Here is a 25,340-nt window from a genome sequence, read left to right on the forward strand (position 1 = left end):
AGTTAACATGGAAGCTAACGTCGATAAAGAGATGATGAGCCAACGTTAGTGACACTCACCTTTGTCACTAACGTTGGAGATGGCTAGCATGACTACGTTAGAAGCCACGTTAACTTAGTTAACGTGGACTCTAACGTGGGAAATAGGGGCACATTGGAACGTTAGTGACAAAGGTAAGTGTCACTAACGTTCTCAAAGGATTGGCATTACTACGTTAGAAGCCACGTTAACCTAGTTAACGTGGACGCTAACGTAGGGACAAGGGAGGACTCTTCACATTATTGGGAAAGGTAAGTCCCAATAACGTGTGCGAAGGACCAAGAGGCAAAGTTAGTGGTCACGCTAGTGCCACTAACATTGAAGTCAACGTGATCATATTTGGGTTAGGAACGTTAGTGAAAAAGGTGATTGTCACTAACGTTCTCGAACCCACACTTTCACTTAATGTTGACACCACTAACGTCCTGAGTCAAAGTCCCTGCCTACTTCACCTTTTCTCTCTGCAAGTAAAGCTAAGCCCAATGAAAAGGATAACTGCTTCAAACTCAAGATTCAGAGGCCCATACCCAAGACTTGAAGAGCCAACTAGAAGATCGGAAGAGTAGTATATATAGGAGTAGCTTTGAATTAGTTTAGGAGAGTTGGAAACTTTAGGGAGCCTTTGGCATAGAACTACTCTCTGTATTTTACTTTCTTTGCACTTCTAGTTTTACTTTCATCATGTATTCTCCATCTTGATTTTCATTTTCCAGAGCTATGAACAACTAAACCCCTTTCGTTGGGTTAGGGAGCTCTGTTGTAATTTGATGGATCAATATTAGTTTTCATTCTCCTTCTTCTATCTTTTCTCTTGATTTTACTAGAAAGCTTTCGATCTTCATCCAATTGGGTAGTTATCTTAGAAAAGAAGCTATTCATACTTGGATCTCTTCTGAACTTTGAAAGAGGAATGAAGAGATCATGCTAGAAATGCTTTCTCATGCTGGACCAAATTGGATTTGGATGGATATGTGACTGTAATCCTACCAATATTTGATTTGGGAAATGCATGTGGTATAATCAGTGACCATACTTCATCTCTTCTCATGAGCAATTGACCAAGGAATTGGCTATTGATCAAGATTTGAGAGATTGAATTACCAAGAAATTGGAATTCGATCACTTAAGATTGCCAAGGAGATCAATGAATGCATTGATTGAGGAAGAGATGAAAATGAACTTGATCCGGAGAATGCAAGATCTCCTGAACCCAATGAACTTCCCATTTCTGATCTTACCCATTCTCTTAAATTTCTGCCATTTACTTTTATGAGCAATTACCCCATTCCCGTTTAAGATTCAGCAATTTACTTTCCACCATTTACATTCAGCTCTTTATTTCTAGCATTTACTGTTTCTGCTATTTACTTTCCCGCCATTTAATTTTCTATAAATCTTAAATCAAATTCTGGTTCGCTCAACTAGAACATTCCTCTAATTAAAGTTGCTTGATCAATCAATCTCTGTGGGATTCGACCTCACTCTATTGTGAGTTTTTACTTGACGACAAATTCGGTACACTTGCCGAAGAAAATTTGTTGAGAGACAAGTTTTCGTGAGCATCAAGTTTATGGCGCCGTTGCCGGGGATTGATTTTGTATCAACAATGATTAAGTTGGAGGATCACTAGATTGAGCATTTGTTATTCTGTTAATTTAAATTTCTGTTTGAGCACTTTACTTTCGGTTTCAGTTATTTTGTATTCCCATCCCTTTAACCCCTTTATTTCAGTTGTTTACACTCTGTTTCACTCACCCACTAACTGTTTGATATATTGCATCACTCACACTAACAGCATTTTTTTTTAAAATAGTCTTTGCATCTAGTTCCTTGCTTGCGCCTTGTAGGTTGTATGATAGGGAGAAGAAGCGGGGCTTCAACTTCCTTTGATTCTGATCCTGAGAGGACCTTCCTTAGATTAAGGAGGGAAGCAAGAGGAAATAGAGTAGTTGGTGCTGAGGAAGATGAAGAAGAGGCTCACAACCATGGCAGAGAGGGTCTAGCAAATCATGCTGGGCAAGAGAGAAGAGTTCTGGGTTCTTACATCAACCCAAACCCAGGAAACTGTGGGAGTAGCATCCAAAGGCCAACCATACATGCCAACAAGTGAACTAAAGCCACAGCTCATCACCCTTGTTCAGAACAACTGTTCATTCAGAGGGAGTGTCCAAGAAGACCCCAATCAACATCTAACCACCTTCTTGAGGATATGTGATACTGTGAAGTCTAATGGTGTTCATCCTGACACCTATAGACTACTTCTGTTCCCTTTCTCATTCAAGGACAATGTATCTAAATGGCTGGAATCCTTCCCAAAGGAGAGTTTAGCAACCTGGGAAGATGTGGTAATCAAATCTTGGCAAGATTCTATCCTCCTCAACGGATTAATAGGCTGAGAGCTGAGGTGCAAATATTCAGGCAGCAGGATGGTGAGACTCTATATGAAGCATGGGAGAGGTTTAAGGACCTAACAAGGAGGTGTCCACCAGATATGTTCAATGAATGGGTGCAGCTACACATTTTCTATGAAGGCCTTTCCTATGAATCAAAGAAGGCAGTGGACCACTCATCCGGGGGATCTCTGAACAAGAAGAAGACCATTGAGGAGGCCATAGATGTCATTAAAACTGTAGCAGAGAATGACTACTTCTATGCCTCCGAAAGAGGGAACACTAGAGGAGTGATGGAGCTAAAGAATGTGGATGCACTGCTGGCCCAAAACAAGCTCATAACCAAGCAGTTGGCTGACCTCACCAAGAAGATAGAGAGGAACCAAGTAGCAGCAATCACCACCTCATCAATGACCCAAGAAGAAGTGAATGAAGAAGCAGAGGGTAGTCAGGAGCAAGCCAACTACATTGGGAATTCACCTAGGCAAAACCATGATCCATACTCTAAAACCTACAACCTTGGATAGAGGAACCACCCAAACTTTGGGTGGGAAAATCAACAAGACCAAGGCATAGATCAAAGACATCCAAATCCCAACAACTTAGCTCACCAACATGCCACACCTAGACCATATCAGCACCCACATAACCACCCCTCTCAACACTTCTACCAAGGCCAAACTAACCTTTCTCATCCATCCAACCCTAACCCACCATCATTTGATGACAGACTCTCGAAGATTGAAAACCTACTTGAAGGCATATGCAAAGAGATTCAAGACAACAAGGTGTTCAAGGAGAAAGTGCGAGCCAATTTTAAGAGCTAGGGAGACACCATCAAGAGGTTGGAATCTCAAGTGGGATATCTCTCTGAGCAGATTCCCAAACCTACAGATGGATTCCCAAGTGACACAGAGAAAAATCCGAGAGGTGAAACAAAGAAAGTAAGATGGGAAGATTGCAAGATGGTCACTACAAGTGATAAGGAGACTGAAGACAAGCCAAACAGGCCACCAGAACAACCTGGAGATACCTCAGCAGAGAAGAAGGAAAAAGATCACCAAGAGCCAAAAATCTCACAACAGGAGCTGCTGAGACTCTATGCACCCTTTCCCCAACTACTCAATGGTGCTATGGAGAAGAGAATATACTCAAGATTTCTTGACTTGTTTGCATCTCTGCATGTAAACATACCATTCATCAAGATCATCCAGCAAATGCCTGAATACATCAAGTATATGAAGGTGCTGCTTCCCAGGAAAAGCTCACTCAAGGGAGGCCAAACTATAGTGATGAACAAGGAGTGCAGTGCCCTCATTCAACCAGAGTTGCCTACAAAAAGAAAGGACCCAGGGAGTTTCTATATTCCTTGTGCCATCGGAGAAACCATGTTTGATAAAGGACTCTACGATTTGGGAGCAAGCATCAACTTAATGCCCTTATCCCTTATGAAGAAGCTGCAGATCAATGAGATAATGCCCACAGATGTAGTCATCAGGCTGGCTGATAAAACTCAAAAACAAGCAATAGGAGTGGTAGAAAATGTGTTGGTAAAGGTTGGGAAATACTTCCTCCCAACAGACTTTGTCATATTGGACATGGAAGAGAGTCACACTCACCCAATCATATTGGGAAGACCATTCCTAGCTACAGCCAGAGCACTCATAGATGTAGAGCGAGGGGAGCTAATTTTGAGGATCCATGATGAATAACTCAGCTTTAATGTCTTCAAACTCTCACAAGAAATAGATCAAGAGAACAAGGAACCAAGGAAGAATCACAATGAGATACTGAAGGAAGAAACAAGCACTGAAGCACAACCAGCACATCTGGAAACTCCCTTGATTGATGAACAAGGCAAACAGCAACTGCCACAGCTCAAAGAAAATTAGGAGGAACCTAAACCACCAGAATCATATGAGACCAGTAACCACATTTCCTTAGAGGAGGAGGTCACAAAGAGTAAGACAACATCACAAGGAACAAAGAAGAAGGTACCAAGGAGGTGGAGGAACAAGAAGATCCCTACCGAGGACTTCTCTCCAGGGGATAAAGTGATCTCAGCTTACTTCCCAGATATCCCCCCTGATCTCCCCACTGTACCATCTCAATTACCTAAGGTCTTCACTATCAACAGAGTTCTCTCCTTGGAACATGTAGAGATCATTGATACAACCAATGGATATAGGTCCACAGTAAGAGGGGAGGACTTGAAGCATTATCAACCTCCCTGATGAAGAAGAAACGTCAAGCTAGTGACGCTAAAGAAGCGCTTCATGGGAGGCAACCCATGTTTTATATGCTTTTAGAAAATAGTGAATAAGTCAATATTCAAGAATTCTAACCCAAATTTGACAAACACTTGGTGAAATCCTTATTATGCAATATATAGTGAAGAATAAGTGGTGTTCAAAGTACGCCAAGAAAACATGAATGCAATTCAGAGCATGCTAGTCTTGGAGCCTTGAACAAAACTTTTTCATCACAGTGCTACAAACTAAGTTTGGTGTCACCCAAGGTGCCACCAATGTGCGTATAAGGATACACAGTTAGTTAGTTACTTGGTGTTCATGAATAAACAATCTAGTTCTTTTTTTATTATTCTAGCCATAAAGTTTAATTTCTCAATAATATTAATTTTTCTTATTTTATTTTTATAGGAAAAGGGAAAGGAGCATTGAAGGGGATTGATTAGACAATTAAATGAGGAAGGTTCGGATAACACAAAAGGAGAATATTTCACACATGTCTCAAGGGGGAATGCATTGGGAAAATGTTGCCATGCAACATTGAAAAGGATGAGACCCTTAAAGACCGAACAACACCCTTCATAAAGTTGATGATCCTTGTCCTTTCTCTGTGCTGAACCCCATCCGTCCATCTCACACTCAAATCATCTATCCAAACCCTTCATTTGCCCATCACTTCCATATATAAGTAGCTCTCCCTCCATACCCCCTTCACATTCCAAACGCCCAGCTTAACATCCCCTCTCAGAACCAAACCATTCTTACCACATTAAAAACATTCCCCCTCACTCCCTTCATTGCACTCAATCCCAAACAACCAAAAGTCTCCACACCCTTACCACCTTCACACATTAACTCCCATTCATGAAATCTTCGAGCTCTAAAAGAAGGAAGGGAAAGGAACCTATGGAGCAACACCCATATGATGAAAAGAAATTTAGAAGCTTGCACCGTGCATTGCAGTACGGGTGGATGGTTGATAAGGAAATAATATATGAACTTGGATTTCAAGTCAGAAAGAATGAGTGCCCGAAAATCACGACGAAGGTAGAAAAGAGGCGATGGGAGCTCCTCACTGATCCGGTTGTTAAGGTAAATGCAAATCTTATAAGAGAGTTTTATGCAAATGCGGTCCGATATGATAAGGCCGATGAGTCATATACAAGCTTTGTGGGAGGAAAGATTGTGGATTTCAATCCCATGAGTGTCATGAGGGCATTAAAGCTATGGTCCATACCGTTTGAAGAGGGTTATCATTCAAGAATGGACAACAGCCCCAATTATGACCAGATTGTGCAAGATATTTATGTACCCGGAGCTGACTGGGAAAGATATGTGGATAGGAGACCAAGGTTCATCAAGAGAGCAGACTTCACTCCGGAAGCAAAGGGGTAGTTCGAATTTGTAAGGAGATCCATCCTCCCAGCAGGGAACAACTCGGAGGTGAACCTCAAGAGAGCCACAATGGTGCACTGTATACTCAAAGGAGGAGAGATCAAGGTTCATGAACTCATAGCCGCAGGCATTAGAAAGATAACAGAGAAAAGCGACTCAAGAGGAAAGTTAGGTTACCCCAACACTATTTACCGACTATGCAAGAAAGCTGGGGTGGTGTTTGATGATGAGGACCCCATGTGGATAAAAGAGGGCATTCCAATAACCGTTCGACGGATGCATGCTGCCGCATCCCCCCTGCCTCAACGGAAGCAAAGGAAGAGGCCAGCCCCTCAAGTAGTAGAAGGACAAGTCTTAGAGGGGCAAACACCAGCCACTTTGGATATGCACCAACTACAGGAAGCCATTGATGGCCTATCTAGACAATATTTGGAAAGCCAAGGAGCAAAGAAAGAGCTTCAATTACAGATGATGGGGCAGCAAGAGGAATCACTCTCAAGATGGATGACTCAACAAGGGGAGTGGCAAAAGCAAATGATGGAGTAGCAACTGAGTCAAGGACAACAATGGAGTGAAACATTCCACAGGATAGAACAAGGGCAAAATGAACAACAAGAATCTATCCAGAAGCTAATCAACATCCAAGCACATCAAGGTGCATATATACATGAGATGCATCGAAGACAAATAGAACATGCAGAACTATTGGACGAGCAAAGGGCATTCACAGAAGGAGTTTACATGAGCGAGACTGGGCATCATATAAACACTCAAGCCAGGCTCAGATACTTAGTAGGACAGCTGCCTATATTGCATCCGGGAATCGCAAGGTATGAACAAATGAAGGATGAATTAGCACGAGAAGAAAGACAAAAGGTGGAAGAGAGTCATGAATCAGTGACGAAGGCACTTGAGGATTGGAAGCAAGCAAGATTGGCACGGATGCGAGGAAATACAAGAGGACACAAAGAAGACAAACAAGGAGGGGAGCATGGGCATCCACATGAGTAAAAGGTTTTAGAGTTCCCTCTTTGATCCATTTTTTTTCTATGCTTTAAATAAGGAAGATCTTGTATGAAATAAAACATGTTTCCATGTTAGTTTGAACCTTTTTCAATTCTGTCTTTTAAACTTTTTGTTGATTAGGGCTGTGTTTGCTAGTCTGAATGTCATTACTGCATCATTTCCTTACTTACTTGTATGCTTGTCCTTTTGAATCAAATGAAAAGAGAATGAGTGTTTTATAAAAGACCAGAGTGGAGTTCATACTATGGAGTAAGTTCCTAAGTTTGTGGTGTAGTCATAAGTAAGCTAAGTTGGTTCACCAACAAGGTGGGAAGACAACTATCTGTCCTAAATCATATGCTTTGAACACACCCCATGAGACTAGCTAAATAACATGATCCTAATAAGAAAAAGGGAAAGAAACAATTAAAGTGAAGAATAAAAGAAAAATAGCAAGAAAAGAGGATGGGCACCAAGGGTTTGAGTTTTGAGGGATGTGTCTGTGGTGTTCTTGTACCAAAGATCTGCTTGGATTACTAAGCTCTCAGGGGTGCTTTATCACCTGGTAACTTGGGTTAACTAACCCGGGATTATCAGCTGAAAGTCCACTATCAAGAGCAATCTTTGCTACAGAACATTTAGTAGCCCAAATAGGTGCTGGACACCAAGACCTCAAGGAAAGAAAATAAACAAACCATGTGCCTGTGGTGTGTATGTATGGGGGAGAGACTTGAGGAAGTAAGTCCTTAGGGGTGTTTCAACACCTAGCACATTGAACCAACTGGTTCGGGAGTGTTGGCTGAAAGCTTATTTTAAAGAGTTGCCCCCTTACAGAGCACTTAGCCTAAGAACACAAATAAGCCCTGAATTGACAAGAAACAAAAGGGATCAATGAATAAAAGTCTCACGGATGCAAGCAAAGTGAGTATTCTAGGACATGATAAAGGTCTGAAAGCCAGTGAAGGAATGAACCTAAGTTGCTATGCATGAAACCACCATAAAACCAGGGACATGACTTCCACAAGAATGACTCATTTTCTCTTGGCATTTCATTCATCATTCTCTTGTTCCAGTACTTGCTTAGGGACAAGAAAGCTTTAAGTTTGGTGTTGTGATGCCAGGGCATTTTGGCCAGTTTCACTGACCTTTTCTTTACTGTTTTAAGGTAGTTTCATGCATTTTCTTAGAAAATAAGCTAGTTTTGGGTAGATATTTACTTACATCTTGATTCAAGCATACATTGTGCACTTTACATGATTTCATGAGAATTTTGCATGAATTATATCATAAATTAGAGGATGCATGTCTCATGATTTGGATTAGAACTTTGATGCACTTTATTGCTTGATTTCAGGACAAAGGAAGCAAGGAAGAACCACGTTAGCAGCCACGTTAGTCTAACTAACGTGACTACTAACGTGGAATGGGAGCTAGCTCGCAACGTTAATGAGAAAAGTAATCACCAATAACGCCCTCGAAGCCATCATAACCCACGTTAAGAGTCACGTTAACTAAGTTAACGTGAACTCTAACGTGGAAGAAAGAAAATGGAGCCAACATTAGTGACACTTACTTTTGTCACCAACGTTGGACCAAGCTCATAAGTGGCCATATTAAGAGCCACGTTAACTTAGTTAACGTGGACTCTAACGTTAAGAAGCAAAAGAGAAGCCAACGTTAGTGACATTCACCTTTGTCACAAACGTTGGCCAAGCCTCCATAAGCCACGTTAACTCCCACGTTAACTTAGTTAACGTGGAAGCTAACGTGGAGAGAGCAATTGATAGCCAATGTTAGTGACACTTACCTTTGTCACTAACGTTGGGGTGAACCACCAAGAGCCACCATGAGCAACGTTAACTCCCACGTTAACTTAGTTAATGTGGAAGCTAACGTGGATAAAGAGATGATGAGCCAACATTAGTGACACTCACCTTTGTCACTAACGTTGGAGATGGCTAGCATGACTATGTTAGAAGCCACGTTAACTTAGTTAACATGGACTCTAACGTGGGAAATAGGGGCACATTGGAACGTTAGTGACAAAGGTAAGTGTCACTAACGTTCTCGAAGGATTGGCATTACTACGTTAGAAGCCACGTTAACCTAGTTAACATGGATGCTAACGTAGGGACAAGGGAGGACTCTTCACGTTATTGGGAAAGGTAAGTCCCAATAACGTGTGCGAAGGACCAAGAGGCAAAGTTAGTGGTCACGTTAGTGCCACTAACGTTGAAGTCAACGTGATCATATTTGGGTTAGGAACGTTAGTGAAAAAGGTGATTGTCACTAACGTTCTCGAACCCACACTTTCACTTAACGTTGACACCACTAACGTCCTGAGTCAAAGTCCCTGCCTACTTCACCTTTTCTCTCTGCAAGCAAAGCTAAGCCCAATGAAAAGGATAACTGCTTCAAACTCAAGATTCAGAGGCCCATACCCAAGACTTGAAGAGCCAACTAGAAGATCGGAAGAGTAGTATATATAGGAGTAGCTTTGAATTAGTTTAGGAGAGTTGGAAACTTTAGGGAGCCTTTGGCATAGAACTACTCTCTGTATTTTACTTTCTCTGCACTTCTAGTTTTACTTTCATCATGTATTCTCCATCTTGGTTTTTATTTTCCAGAGCTATGAACAACTAAACCCCTTTCATTGGGTTAGGGAGCTCTGTTGTAATTTGATGGATCAATATTAGTTTTCATTCTCCTTCTTCTATCTTTTCTCTTGATTTTACTAGAAAGCTTTCGATCTTCATCCAATTGGGTAGTTATCTTGGAAAAGAAGCTATTCATACTTGGATCTCTTCTGAACCTTGAAAGAGGAATGAAGAGATCATGCTAGAAATGCTTTCTCATGCTGGACCAAATTGGATTTGGATGGATATGTGACTGTAATCCTACCAACATTTGATTTGGGAAATGCATGTGGTATAATCGGTGACCATACTTCATTTCTTCTCATGAGCAATTGACCAAGGAATTGGCTATTGATCAAGATTTGAGAGATTGAATTACCAAGAAATTGGAATTCGATCACTTAAGATTGCCAAGGAGATCAATGAATGCATTGATTGAGGAAGAGATGAAAATGAACTTGATCCGAAGAATGCAACATCTCCTGAGCCCAATGAACTCCCCATTTCTGATCTTACCCATTCTCTTTAATTTCTGCCATTTACTTTTATGAGCAATTACCCCATTCCCGTTTAAGATTCTGCAATTTACTTTCCACCATTTACATTCAGCTATTTATTTCTAGTATTTACTGTTTCTGCTATTTACTTTTCCGCCATTTAATTTTCTGCAAATCTCAAATCAAATTCTGGTTCGCTCAACTAGAACATTCCTCTAATTAAAGTTGCTTGATCAATCAATCTCTGTGGGATTCAACCTCACTCTATTGTGAGTTTTTACCTGAGGACAATTTCGGTACACTTGCTGAAGAAAATTTGTTGAGAAACAAGTTTCCGTGAGCATCAACCATCCATCCCTTCATTCAAGTGGGTAAATCTCTCATCTCTATCCTTAATTAGCTCACTTGAATATGTTTTGCTTGAAACAGATGATCAGCTTAGAGCTCTTTGTGGCTATAAGAGCAAGCGGGAGATGGTCAGTTGTAGGAATTGTCATGCAAGGTTCAATATGGTTGCATGCTCTAAATTGAATTACAAAGGTTGGTATAAAGCTCAACTGAATGGGTCTAGGAAGTTGTTTGGCCGCTTTAGTGAGAATTCAGATTGCTTGCTACCCAGATGGAATCATGATGATCAACAAGAAGACGGGTGTAAAAGTAAAGTCTGGGACCCCGGAATTCAGTCTGGAAATCAACACTCTTGGGGCCTTGTCACTTGCTTTAACTTGCTTGAAGGCTTTCTGCGCCTAGTTTGGGATCCCGGAGGTTTTTGGAAGTACAAACACTGGTGGAGATTCCTAGATGAGTTCAAGCACAAGCCACCATAACAAAGGACCTACCAAATGTCCAACTTAAGGACTTTACTAAAAGTGCTAGGTGGGAGACAACCCACCATGGTATGATCGTTTCTTTTTCAATTTTATTTCGTGTTGTTTGTTTTTATTTTATATTATTTTCATTGAACCTGGAATTACTCATAACATCCATATCATTTTGCATTCTGAATACTGCATTAAAAAAAATCGCACGCGACGCGTCCGCGTCACAACTGCATTAGGAAGAAAAGAAAAGTGAACAGAGAGTCACGCGAGAGCGTGGCTGGAGGCGTGCCTTTGGCACAAATAGCCCCACGCGACCGCGTCATGTGGAAAAAATGCCTCCCATGCATCCGCGTCACCCACGCGAACGCGTGGCTCTGTGAAATCGACGTAAACAGGTGTATGGCAGAGAGTTGTGATGGAGTGGGGCTGGAGCCATGCTAAAAGCACAAGCCCTACCAGGCGAACGCGTGCCCCACGCGTTCGCGTCATTTTTAAAAGAAAGGCCATTCACGCGATTGCATCAACCACGCGATCGCGTCACCTAGTTTTTTGGCAATATGCATTTACAACAGAGAGTTGCGGGAACGCGAGGCTGCCCTCGCGCCAATCGCACAAATCAGGCCACGCGATCGCGTGACCCACGCGTCCGCGTCACCTGACCTTATCGTGCACCACGCGACCGCGTCACTCACGAGTCCGCGTCGCCTGCGCCGCACAACTCATCCAAATCAGCGCTAATTATTTTCTCTTTTCTTCTCTAATCCTAATTTCTTCTGTCTTTTCTTCTTTTTTTCTTACTTTATTTCTTCCACTTCTCATTCCTTTTCACCTTCATTCTATTTTACTTAATTTATTTTCATATTTCATTCATTGCATTTTAATTTTGTGCATATTTTTATTTTTTTTTTCTAAATTTATTATTTTACCATTGGTGTTAAATGTTCTTATTCAACTGTTGCATCTTTTCTTGAATTATTTTGGTGCTTAGTGACTTGTTTTACACTGTGGGATGATATTAATTATCTGCCAATGCCAATCTTTTATGATACTAGCACTTCATTTGCATTGACATGAACTTATATTGATATTTTCATTACCCACACTCCTCCCCTTTGTTGCAATTTCTACACCACTGATATGCCATGTGCTTCTATTATTTTCTCACGAACATGTTGAAGCTTCCATGTAAATGAGACCCTTATCATCTGGCATTAATACTCATATTTTATTTATTTTCTATCTTTTAGGTTACTTTTCTTCTTTTTCTCTTCTTTCAGGCTGGCCACCGAAGACGGAAAAAGGGAGAAACTTCTAAAAGGGGAGACAAACAAGTCCATCTGCACAATCCTTGAAGAAAAGCATCAGTTGGAACAACCCGTCCACCTGCACATCTCAGCATGCACCGAGGACTGTGCAATCTTTAAGTGTGGGGAGGTCGATACCGATCTCCATGGGTTAGTTATTTTCTTCTCAACACCAATATTTTATTTGGTACATTTTTACATTTGCATGTTTCACTGCATGATTGTTTGATTTTATGCATTTTAGCCACTGCTTGGTTAAAATAATAAGTTTCTTTTTAAGATCCTATTTTTGAAAAATTTAACTAATTTAAAATCAAAATTTTTTGTGTAAAACTTGTTTGAAGTTGTATTTGGAACATGGTTTTTGAGCCAAAGAACACACAACCTGTGAGATTTTGAGCTTATTTACATGGTTACATTATTTAACCATAAATTTTTATTCTTGTGTGTTTTCTTCTCTATAATTGCAATCTTTGCTTTGTTCCATTCTATATGTCCATTATTTAGTGTATTTACATGCTTGCATATGATTGAGGCCATTATTTGTTATTAGCTCACTTATCCCAAATAAGCCCACCTTTTACATCACCCTTGTTAGCCACTTTGATCTTTTTAACCCCCTTCTATTTCATAACCACATTACTAGCCTTAAGCAGAAAAACAAAATAAAAATCCCAAGTTGAATCCTTGGTTAGCTTAAGATAGATACTGTGTATAATTTAAGTGTGGGGAATTTTATGGGAACATGGGATGATATGAAAAAGTAGGGAATTAAACTGAATAAGTTATTTAAAAATTTGGAAAGCATGCTCATATGAAATCAAAATAATTAAATTACCATGTTGATGAGCGGATAATTTATACGCTTTTTGGCATTGTTTTTAGTATGTTTTTAGTATATTTTAATTAGTTTTTATTATATTTTTATTAGTTTTTAAATAAAAATCACTCTTCTGGACTTTACTATGAGTTTGTGTATTTTTCTGTGATTTCAGGTATTTTCTGGCTGAAATTGAGGGACCTGAGCAAAAATCTAATTCAGAGGCTGAAAAAGGACTGTAGATGCTGTTGGATTCTGACCTCCCTATACTCAAAGTGGATTTTCTGGAGCAATAGAAGCCCAATTGGCGCGCTCTTAATTGCATTGAAAAGTAGACATCTTGGGCTTTCCAGCAATATATAATAGTCCATACTTTGCTCGAGATTTGATGGCCCAAACAGGCGTTCCAAGTCAGCTCAAGAATTCTGGCGTTTAACTCCAAAACTGGCACAAAAGTTGGAGTTAAACGCCCAAATTGGCACAAAAGCTGGCGTTTAACTCCAAGAAAAGTCTCTACACGAAAATGCTTCAATGCTAAGCCCAAGCATACACCAAGTGGGCCCGGAAGAAGATTTATGCATTAATTACCTATTTCTGTAACCCTAGGCTACTAGTTTTCTATAAATAGGACCCTTTGCTATTGTATTTTCATCTTTTACTCACACTTGATACACTTGATATACTTTCATAGATCTTTTCACGTTTGGGGGCTGGCCTCACGGCCATGCCTGAACTTTGTTCTTATGTATTTTCAACGGTGGAGTTTCTACACACCATAGATTAAGGTGTGGAGCTCTGCTGTTCCTCATGAATTAATGCAATTACTACTGTTTTTCTATTCAATTCACGCCTACTTCTTCTCTAAGATATCACTTGTTCTTCAACTTGATGAATGTGATGATCCGTGACACTCATCATCATTCTCACCTATGAATGTGTGCCTGACAACCACCTCCGTTCTACCTTCGATTGAGTGTGTATCTCTTGGATTCCTTAATCAGAATCTTCGTGGTATAAGCTAGAATCCATTGGCGGCCATTCTTGAGAATCCAAAAAGTCTAAACCTTGTCTGTGGTATTCCGAGTAGGATTCAAGGATTGAATGACTATGACGAGCTTCAAACTCGCAAGTGTTGGGCGTTAGTGACAGACGCAAAAGAATCACTGGATTCTATTCCGACATGATCGAGAACCGACAGATGATTAGCCGTGCTGTGACAGAGTGCGTTGAACATTTTCACTGAGAGGACGGGATGTAGCCATTGACAACAGTGATGCCCAATATACAGCTTGCCATGGAAAGGAGTATGAATGATTGGAAGAAGGCAATAGGAAAGTAGAGGTTCAAGGGGAACAAAGCATCTTCATACGCTTATCTGAAATCCACCAATGAATTACATAAGTATCTCTATCTTTATTTTATGTTTTATTCATATTTTAATTATCAATCCTCCATCACCAATTAAATCTGCCTGACTGAGATTTACAAGATGACCATAGCTTGCTTCAAGCCGACAATCTCCGTGGGATCGACCCTTACTCACGTAAGGTTTATTACTTGGACGACCCAGTGCACTTGCTGGTTAGTTGTGCAGAATTGTGACAAAGTGTGATTCACGTTTAAGAGCTCCAGGTCCTTTGGCGCCATTGTTGATGATCACAATTTCGCCTACCAAGTTTTTGGCACCGTTGCCGGGGATTGTTCGAGTTTGGACAACTGACGGTTCATCTTGTTGCTTAGATTAGGTATTTTTCAGAATTTTTAAGAATGAATTCTAGAGTTTCAAGGTGATGTTCTTATCATCACAAAAGCTGATTGATTCTCATCAATTTAGCTGCTGAATGTAATGTCCTGCTGAAGCTTGGCCAAACATGTCTAATGTTTTTAGACTGAAGCTTTAGACTAGCATTGCATGATTCCTGGAATTCTTATTAAAATTTTTGAATCCCTTTATTTTCTTTTCCATATAAGTTTCGAAAATCACAAAAAAATTTTATAAAATCATAAAAATCAAAAATATTTTATGTTTCTTATTTGAGTCTATTGTCTAATTTTTAAGTTTGGTGTGAATTGCATGACTTTCTTCTTCTTGCATTTTTCGAATTTATACATATTGTTCTTCATTAATCTTTAAGTTGTTCTTGATGATTTCATTGCTCTGATCTTTAAATTCTCTTGTTTAGTGTGTTTTGTTGTTTTTTATATGCATTTTAACATTGTTATAGTCCTTAGTATACAAACATTTAAGTTTGGTGTCTTGCATGCATTGTTTACTTGATCTTAGTTGCATTTTTATTATTTCTCATCATCAAAAATTCAAAAAATATTTTTAAACTATGTCTTTTCAAGTCAATAATACAGAGAATTGAAGATTCAGAACATTCAACAGAGGAATCAAACAGAAAAAGCTGGGCATGCAAAACGCCCAGTAAAGAAGGAAAACTGGCGTTTAACGCCCAAAAAGGTAGAGATTTGGGCGTTAAACGCCAGAATGGGCACCATTCTGGGAGTTTAACGCCAGGATGACACTAGAGGGAAGATTTTGTTTTTAATTCACTTTTTTTCAAGTTTTCATAATTTTTCAAAATTAAATCTTTTTCAAATCATATCTTTTCAATCATATCTCTTTCAAAATCAATTTCTTTCCATTTTATATTTATTTTTACTATTTTCAAAATCCTTGCTTTAATTCAAGATTTACTTCAAAAATTTTCAAGTTGTTACTTGCCTATTAAGAAATGATCAAATTTTAAATTTTAGAATCATATCTTTTAATTTCTTGATAGTCAAGTAATCAACTTTAATTTCAAAAATTTTTCTTTTTCTAAATTGATTTTCAATTATATCTTTTCAAACATATCTTTTCAATCACATCTTTTTCAAAATTAATTTTTTCAATCATATCTTTTTCTAATTTCAAAATCTTTTTCAAAAATCACTTTATTTCTTTCCCAATCTTAGTTTTTGAAAATCTCAATCAAATTTTCAAATTTCTTTTTAAAATCTTTTAATTAATTTCAAAAATTTTTTCCCTTCTTCTCACATCCTTCTATTTAAGGGACTAACACTCCTCCTCAAGGTGCAATTCGAACTCTATCCCTCTTGATAAGTTCGAATTCTCTCATCTCTATCCCCTCCTTCTATTCTTCTTTTCCTCTGACACCTCAAGGAATCTCTATACTATGACATAGAGGATTCCATAATTTCTTGTTCACTTCTCTTTCATATGAGCAGGAACAAAGATAAAGGCATACTTGTTCAAGCTGATCCTGAACCTGAAAGGATCTTGAAGAGAAAGCTAAGAGAAGCTAAAGAACAATTCTCTTTAGAGGGCCTAACAGAACTCTTCAAAGAAGAAGAAACCATGGCAGCCGAAAACAACAACAATGCTAACAATGCAAGGAAGGTGCTTGGTGACTTTACTGCACCTACTCTTGATTTCTATGGGAGAAGCATCTCAATCCCTACCATTAGAGCAAACAACTTTGAGCTTAAGCCTCAATTAGTTTCTCTAATGCAACAGAATTACAAGTTTCATGGACTTCCATTAGAAGATCCTCATCAGTTCTTAGCTGAGTTCTTGCAAATCTGTGACATTGTCAAGACCAATGGGGTTGACCCTGAAGTCTACAGACTTATGCTTTTTCCTTTTGCTATAAGAGACAGAGCTAGGACATGGTTGGATTCACAACCTAAAGAAAGCCTAAACTCCTGGGAAAAGCTAGTCAACGCCTTCTTGGCAAAGTTCTTTCCACCTCAAAAATTGAGTAAGATTCGAGTGGAAGTCCAAACCTTTAGACAGAAGGATGGTGAGTCCCTCTATGAAGCTTGGGAGAGATACAAGCAATTGATCAGAAGGTGCCCTTCTGACATGCTTTCAGAATGGAGCATCATAGGAATCTTCTATGATGGTCTGTCTGAACTATCCAAGATGTCATTGGATAGCTCTGCTGGAGGATCTCTTCATCTGAAGAAGACGCCTACAGAAGCTCAAGAACTCATTGAAATGGTTGCAAATAACCAATTCATGTACACTTCTGAAAGGAATCCTGTGAATAATGGGACAGCTCAGAAGAAAGGAGTTCTTGAGATTGATACTCTGAATGCCATATTGGCTCAGAATAAAATATTGACCCAACAAGTCAATATGATTACTCAGAGTCTGTCTGGAATGCAAGCAGCAATAGGCAATACTAAGGAAGCTTCCTCTGAAGAAGAAGCTTATGATCCTGAGAACCCAGCAATGGAAGAGGTGAATTACATGGGAGAACCCTATGGAAACACCTATAATCCTTCATGGAAAAATCATCCAAATCTCTCATAGAAGGATCAACAGAGACCTCAACAAGGTTTCAACAACAATAATGGTAGAAGAAACAGGTTTAGCAATAGCAAGCCTTTTCCATCATCTTCTCAGCAACAAACAGAGAATTCTAAGTAGAGCCACTCTGACTTAGCAACCATTGTCTCTGATTTAATCAAGACCACTCAAAGTTTCATGACTGAAACAAGGTCCTCCATTAGAAATTTGGAGGCACAATTGGGTCAGCTGAGTAAGAAAATTACTGAACTCCCTCCTAGCACTCTCCCAAGCAATACAGAAGAGAATCCAAAAAGAGAGTACAAGGCCATAACCACATCTCACATGGCCGAACATGGAGAGGAGGAAGAGGCAGTGATTCCCACTGAGGAAGACCTCAATGGACACCCACTGACCTCCATGGAGTTCCCTAATGAGGAACCATGGGAATCTGAGGCTCAGACTGAGACCATAGAGATTCCATTAAATTTACTTTTGCCATTCATGAGCTTTGATGAGTATTCTTCCTCTGAAGAGGATGAAGATGTCACTGAAGAGCAAGTTGCTAAGTACCTTGGAGCAATCATGAAGCTAAATGCCAAGTTATTTGGTAATGAGACTTGGGAGAATGAACCTTCATTGCTCATCAAAGAACCGGATGACTTAACTAAGCAGAGATTACCTCAAAAGAGACAGGACCCTGGAAAGTTCTCAATCCCTTGTACCATAGGCACCATGACCTTTGAGAAGGCTCTATGTGAGCTAGGGTCAAGCATAAACCTTATGCCTCTCTCTGTAATGGAGAAGCTAGGGATCATTGAGGTACAAGCTGCAAGGATCTCACTAGAGATGGCAGACAATTCAAAGAAACAGGCTTATGGACTGTTAGAGGATGTCTTAGTAAAGGTTGAAGACCATTACATCCCTGCTGATTTCATAATCCTAGAAACTGGGAAGTGTATGGATGAATCCATCATCCTTGGCAGACCCTTCCTAACCACAGCAAAGGCTGTGATTGATGTTACAGAGGAGAATTGATCATTCAAGTGAATGAAGACTCCCTTATGTTTAAAGCTCAAGGATATCCCTCTGTAACCATGGAGAGGAAGCATGAAGAGCTTCTCTCAATACAGAGTCAAATAAAGCCCCCACAGTCAAACTCTAAGTTTGGTGTTGGGAAGCCACAACCAAACTTTAAGTTTGGTGTTGAACCCCCACATTCAAACTCTAAGTTTGGTGTTGGGAGGTTCCAACATTACTCTGAACATCTGTGAGGCTCCATGAGAGCCACTGTCAAGCTATTGACATTAAAGAAGCGCTTGTTGAGAGGCAACCCAATTTTTATTTATCTATATTAAATTTCTATTTTCTATTGTTATTTTATATTCTCTGTAGGTTGATGATCATGTGAAGTCACAAAAATAATTGAAAATGAAGAAACAGAGAGAAAAACAGAATAAAAAATAGAACACCCTGGAGGAGATAGTTACTGGCGTTTAAACGCCAGTAAAGGTAGCAGGATGGGCGTTAAACGCCCAATCTGGCACCATTCTGGGCATTTAACGCCAGAAATGGGCACCAGACTGGTGTTTAACGCCAGGAATGGGCAAGAAGCTGGCGTTAAACGCCAGAAATGGTCAGCAGCCTGGCGTTTAACGCCAGGATTGGCAGAAAGGGGCGTTTTGCACGCCACTTGGTGCAGGGATGAGATATCCTTGACACCTCAGGATCTGTGGACCCCACAAGATCCCCACCTACCCCACCACTCTCTTTCTTCTTTACCCATTCACCAATCACCTCAATACCTCTTCCCCAAAAACCCCTCACCTATCAAATCCCACCATTCTCTTCACCACTCACATCCATCCTTCATAAAACCCCACCTACCTCACCATCCAAATTCAAACCAATTTCCCTCCCAAACCCACCCATAATGGCCGAACCACACACCCCTCTCACTCCTATATAAACCCATCTTCACTCCTTCATTTTCGCACAACCTAAACACCACTTCTCCCCCTTGGCCGAAACACAAAGCCCATTCCATCTCCTCTATTTCTTCTTCTTCTACTCTCTTCTTTATTCTTTTGCTCGAGGACGAGCAACCTTCTAAGTTTGGTGTGGTAACAGCTAAAGCTTTTTGTTTTTTCATAACCATTTATGGCACCAAAGGCCGGAGAAACCTCTAGAAAGAGGAAAGGAAAGGCAAAAGCTTCCACCTCCGAGTCATGGGAGATGGAGAGATTCCTCTCAAGGGTGCATCAAGACCACTTCTATGAAGTTGTGGACAAAAAGAAGGTGATCCCCGAGGTCCCTTTTAAGCTCAAAAAAGACGAATATCCGGAGATTCGACATGAGATTCTAAGAAGAGGTTAGGAAGTTCTCACCAACCCCATTCAACAAGTCAGAATCTTAATGGTTCAAGAGTTCTATAACAATGCATGGATCACCAAGAACCATGATCAAAGTGTGAACCCGGACCCTAAGAATTGGCTTACAATGGTTCGGGGGAATTACTTAGATTTTAGTCCGGAAAATGTAAGGTTGGCATTCAATTTGCCCATGATGTAAGGAGATGCACACCCCTACATTAGAAGGGTCAACTTTGGTCAAAGGTTGGACCAATTCCTCATGGACATATGTGAAGAGGGCGCTCAATGGAAGAGAGATTCAAGAGGGAAGCCGGTTCAACTAAGAAGGCATGACCTCAAGCCCGTGGCTAGGGGATGGTTGGAGTTCATCCAACGCTCAATCATTCCCACTAGCAACCGGTCCGAAGCTACTATAGACCGGGCTATCATGATACATAGCATCATGATTGGAGAGGAAGTGGAAGTTCATGAGGTTATATCCCAAGAACTCTACAAAGTGGCGGACAAGTCCTCTCCTTTGGCAAGGTTAGCCTTTCCTCATCTCATTTGTCACCTTTGCAATTCGGTTGGAATTGACATAGAGGGAGACATCCTCATTGATGAGGACAAGCCCATCACTAAGAAAAGGATGGAGCAAACAAGAGAACCTCATCAAGAGCATGAGGAAATTCCTCATCATGAAATTCCTGAGATACCTCAAGGGATGCATCTTCCTCCAAAAAACTATTGGGAGCAAATCAATACCTCCCTAGGAGAATTGAGTTCCAACATGGAACAACTAAGGGTGGAGCACCAAGAGCATTCCATCCTCCTCCATGAAATCAGAAAAGATCAAAGAACCATGAGAGAGGAGCAACAAAGGCAAAGAAGAGACATTGAGGAGCTCAAGCACTCCATAAGATCTTCAAGAGGAAGAACAAGCCGCCATCACTCTGGTGGACCCATTTTTTAATTTCCTTGTTCTTTATTTTTCTATTTTTTCGAAAATTGTGCTTTATGTTTATTTATGTTTGTGTCTTTATTACATGATCATTAGTGTCTAAGTGTCTATGCCTTAAAGCTATGAAAATGAATCCATCACCTTTCTTAAATGAAAAATGTTTTTAATTGAAAAAGAAAAAGAAGTGCATGAATTTCAAATTTTAAAACAGTTTAATTATTTTGATGTGGCGGCAATACTATTGTCTTTCTGAATGAATGCTTGAACAGTGCATGTTTTTGAATTTGATTGTTTATGAATGTTAAAATTGTTGGCTCTTGAAAGAATGAAAGGAAAAGGAGAAATGTTATCTGATGATCTGAAAAATCATAAAATTGATTCTTGAAGCAAGAAAAAGCAGTGAAAAGCTTGCAGAAAAAAAAAAAGAAAAGCAAGCAAAAAAAGTCAATACCCCTTTAAACCAAAAGGCAAGGGTGAAAAAAAGGATCCAAGGCTTTGAGCATTAGTGGATAGGAGGGCCCACAGGAATAAAATCCTGGCCTAAGTGGCTAAACTAAGCTGTCCCTAACCATGTGCTTGTAGCGTGAAGGTGTCAAGTGAAAACTTGAGACTGAGCGGTTAAAGTCGAGGTCCAAAGCAAAAAGAAGAGTGTGCTTAAGAACTCTGGACACCTCTAATTGGGGACTCTAGCAAACCTGAGTCACAATCTGAAAAGGTTCACCCAGTTATGTGTCTGTGGCATTTATGTATCCGGTGGTAATACTGGAAAATAAAGTGCTTAGGGCCACGGCCAAGACTCATAAAGTAGCTGTGTTCAAGAATCAAAATACTTCACTAGGAGAATCAATAACACTATCTGGATTCTGAGTTCCTATAGAAGCCAATCATTCTGAAATTCAAAGGATAAAGTGAGATGCCAAAACTATTCAGAAGCAAAAAGCTAAAAGCCCTGCTCATCTAATTAATACTGATCTTCATAGATGTTTTTGGAATTCATTGTACATTCTCTTCTTTTTATCCTATTTGATTTTCAGTTGCTTGGGGACAAGCAACAATTTAAGTTTGGTGTTGTGATGAGCGGATAATTTATACGCTTTTTGGCATTGTTTTTAGTATGTTTTTGGTATATTTTAATTAGTTTTTATTATATTTTTATTAGTTTTTAAATAAAAATCACTCTTCTGGACTTTACTATGAGTTTTTGTGCTTTTTCTATGATTTCAGGTATTTTCTGGCTGAAATTGAGGGACCTGAGCAAAAATCTGATTCAGAGGCTGAAAAAGGACTGCAGATGCTGTTGGATTCTGACCTCCCTGTACTCAAAGTGGAGTTTCTGGAGCTACAGAAGCCCAATTGGCACGCTCTCAATTGCGTTAAAAAGTAGACATCCTGAGCTTTCCAGCAATATATAATAGTCTATACTTTGCCCGAGCTTTGATGGCCCAAACAGGCGTTTCAAACCAGCTCAAGAATTCTGGTGTTTAACTCCAAAACTGGCACAAAAGTTGGAGTTAAACGCCCAAACTGGCACAAAAGCTAGCGTTTAACTCCAAGAAAAGTCTCTATATGAAAATGCTTCAATGCTCAGCCCAATCACACACCAAGTGGTCCTGAAAGAAGATTTATGCATTAATTACCTATTTCTGTAACCCTAGGCTACTAGTTTTCTATAAATAGGACCCTTTGCTATTGTATTTTTATCTTTTACTCACACTTGATACACTTGATATACTTTCATAGATCTTTTCACGTTTGGGGGCTGGCCTCACGGCCATGCCTGAACCTTGTTCTTATGTATTTTTAACGGTGGAGTTTCTACACACCATAGATTAAGGTGTGGATCTCTGCTGTTCCTCATGAATTAATGCAATTACTACTGTTTTTCTATTCAATTCACGCCTACTTCTTCTCTAAGATATCACTTGTTCTTCAACTTGATGAATGTGATGATCCGTGACACTCATCATCATTCTCACCTATGAATGTGTGCCTGACAACCACCTCCGTTCTACCTTCGATTGAGTGTGTATCTCTTGGATTCCTTAATCAGAATCTTCGTGGTATAAGCTAGAATCCATTGGCGGCCATTCTTGAGAATCCGGAAAGTCTAAACCTTGTCTGTGGTATTCCGAGTAGGATTCAAGGATTGAATGACTGTGACGAGCTTCAAACTCGCGAGTGTTGGGCGTTAGTGACAGACGCAAAAGAATCACTGGATTCTATTCCAACATGATCGAGAACCGACAGATGATTAGCCGTGCTGTGACAGAATGCGTTGAACATTTTCACTAAGAGGACGGGATGTAGCCATTGACAATGGTGATTCCCAACATACAGCTTGCCATGGAAAGGAGTATGAATGATTGGAAGAAGGCAATAGGAAAGTAGAGGTTCAAGGGGAACAAAGCATCTTCATACGCTTATCTGAAATCCACCAATGAATTACATAAGTATCTCTATCTTTATTTTATGTTTTATTCATCTTTTAATTATCAATCCTCCATTACCAATTGAATCTGCCTGACTGAGATTTACAAGATGACCATAGCTTTCTTCAAGCCGACAATCTCCGTGGGATCGACCCTTACTCACGTAAGGTTTATTACTTGGACGACCCTCAGTGCATTTGCTGGTTAGTTGTGCGGAATTGTGACAAAGTGTGATTCACGTTTAAGAGCTCCAAGTCCTTTGGCGCCATTGTTGATGATCACAATTTCGCCTACCACATGTGCATTGAAAAAAAAATATTAAGTAATTAAATAAGGGGATACAAAAAAAAGGAGAGAAAAAAAGAAAGAAAAATAATATTACCCCAAATGCAAAATAAAAAGAATCAATGCACATGGGACAAAATTCAAAAATAAGTTTGATACATGAGCATGTAATACAAAAGTGGAAAAAAATTGGGTAGTTAGGTAAAGTATTTTTAAATTATATAAAGTATGTATATGTTAGGTGAGATCTTAGACTAATCAAGGATTCACTTTGTTAGCTCACTTAGCCTTATATATATATATGCCCTCACCCTTACCTAGCCCTATTACAACCTTGAAAAGACCTCATGATGTTTGCATTGGTACATTAAATTTTTGTTGATTGGTTAGATGAAGAAAAAGGTTTAGAAAGCATGACTAGAGAAGAGTAGAGTGATTAACCCTAGACACTTGAGAGTTAGAGTGATATACAATACCAGTAAAGGTTCAGTGGATCATTCTATGTTCCCTGCTTTCATGAACTATTTTCTTACAAGTTTATTTGCTTTTTATTGTATGATTTGAATTAGTGAAATCTGATTTATGTTTGTCTTGAAGAGCTTATTTACTTTTAACCAAGTAGGTAGAAACACTTTGCATGTAGTTGCATTCATACAGATAGGTTGCATTTCATACATTCTATCATTCCTCTTCACTCCTTTATAGCTTCTCTTGAGCTTAGCATGAGGACATGCTAATGTTTAAGTGTGGGGAGGTTGATAAACCACTATTTTATGGTTTATCTTGTGCTCAATTGAGTGGTTTTTATCAACTCTTTACCCACTTATTCATACTATTTGCATGGTTTTACATTTGCCTTCCTAATTATATGCTTTGATTGAAAACAGGCTTCTTTGGTCTTAAGTTCCGTATGTTTAATCCTCTCTTATTACCATTAGATGCCTTGATATGTGTGTTAAGTGATTTCAGAAATTACAGGGCAGGAATGGCTCAGAGGATGGAAAGGAAGCATGCAAAAGTGGAAAGAATACAAGAAGTTGGAGAAATTGCTAAGCTGTCCAGCCTGACCTCTTCGCATTCAAACGGCTATAACTTTAGCTACAGAGGTCCAAATGACGCGGTTCTAGTTGTGTTGGAAAGCTAACGTCTGGGGAATCCACTCATTCATAATAATCAGCTCATAATACACAATTTTAGGATTTAGATGTAGTTTTTAGAGAGAGAGGTTCTCTCCTCTCTCTCAGGATTTAGGATTAGGATTTCTCTTAGGATTTAGGATTTCAACTTCTTTAATCACAGGTTCAATATTCCTTTTATTTATTTTTCTAATTTAATTTATGAACTTTTCCATGTTATATTTGAATATTTTATTTAATATAATTTGAGGTATTTCAGATTTAAGATTGTTTTATTTATGTTATGAATGCTTTTAATTTATCCAAATTATTTTCATTCAAGTAGAATTTCTTCCCTTTTGGCTTTGGTTAAGTAATTGGTAATACTTGAGTTGTCAAACTCAGCAGTGATTGAAATTGGCAAATTACTAATTGATCTGGATTGCTCTAAAGCTAGTCTTCCCACAGGGATTGACTAGGACTTGAGGATCAAGCTAATTAGTCCACTTGACTTTCCTTTGCTTTAGTAAAGGTTAACTTAGTGGGATTAAAACCCAATTCTCATCACATCTGATAAGGATAACAAGGACAGGATTTCCTGTTCTAATACCTTGCCAAGAGTTTATTTTATTATTACTATTTTATTTTTCTTATCATTAACATACTTCTTCCTTACTTTCAAAACTCCCAATTTACAATACTCATAACCAATAATAAGAACACCTCCCTGCAATTCCTTGAGA

General features: G+C 39.4%; 2 non-coding genes across 2 annotated transcripts; both read right to left on the reverse strand.

Moving 5' to 3' along the window:
* Positions 1-2,428: 2,428 nt before the first annotated feature.
* Positions 2,429-2,535, reverse strand: LOC148553667 (small nucleolar RNA R71). The gene has a single exon (XR_015893794.1). It is a non-coding gene; the product is annotated as a small nucleolar RNA R71 (small nucleolar RNA).
* Positions 2,536-16,926: 14,391 nt separating this feature from the next.
* On the reverse strand, positions 16,927-17,029 carry LOC148553668 (small nucleolar RNA R71). The gene has a single exon (XR_015893014.1). It is a non-coding gene; the product is annotated as a small nucleolar RNA R71 (small nucleolar RNA).
* Between the last annotated feature and the right edge of the window lie 8,311 nt (positions 17,030-25,340).

This window comes from Arachis ipaensis, chromosome B7, assembly GCF_059453495.1.
Source record: "Arachis ipaensis isolate K30076 ecotype BB chromosome B7, ASM5945349v1, whole genome shotgun sequence".
Classification (NCBI taxonomy): domain Eukaryota; kingdom Viridiplantae; phylum Streptophyta; class Magnoliopsida; order Fabales; family Fabaceae; genus Arachis; species Arachis ipaensis.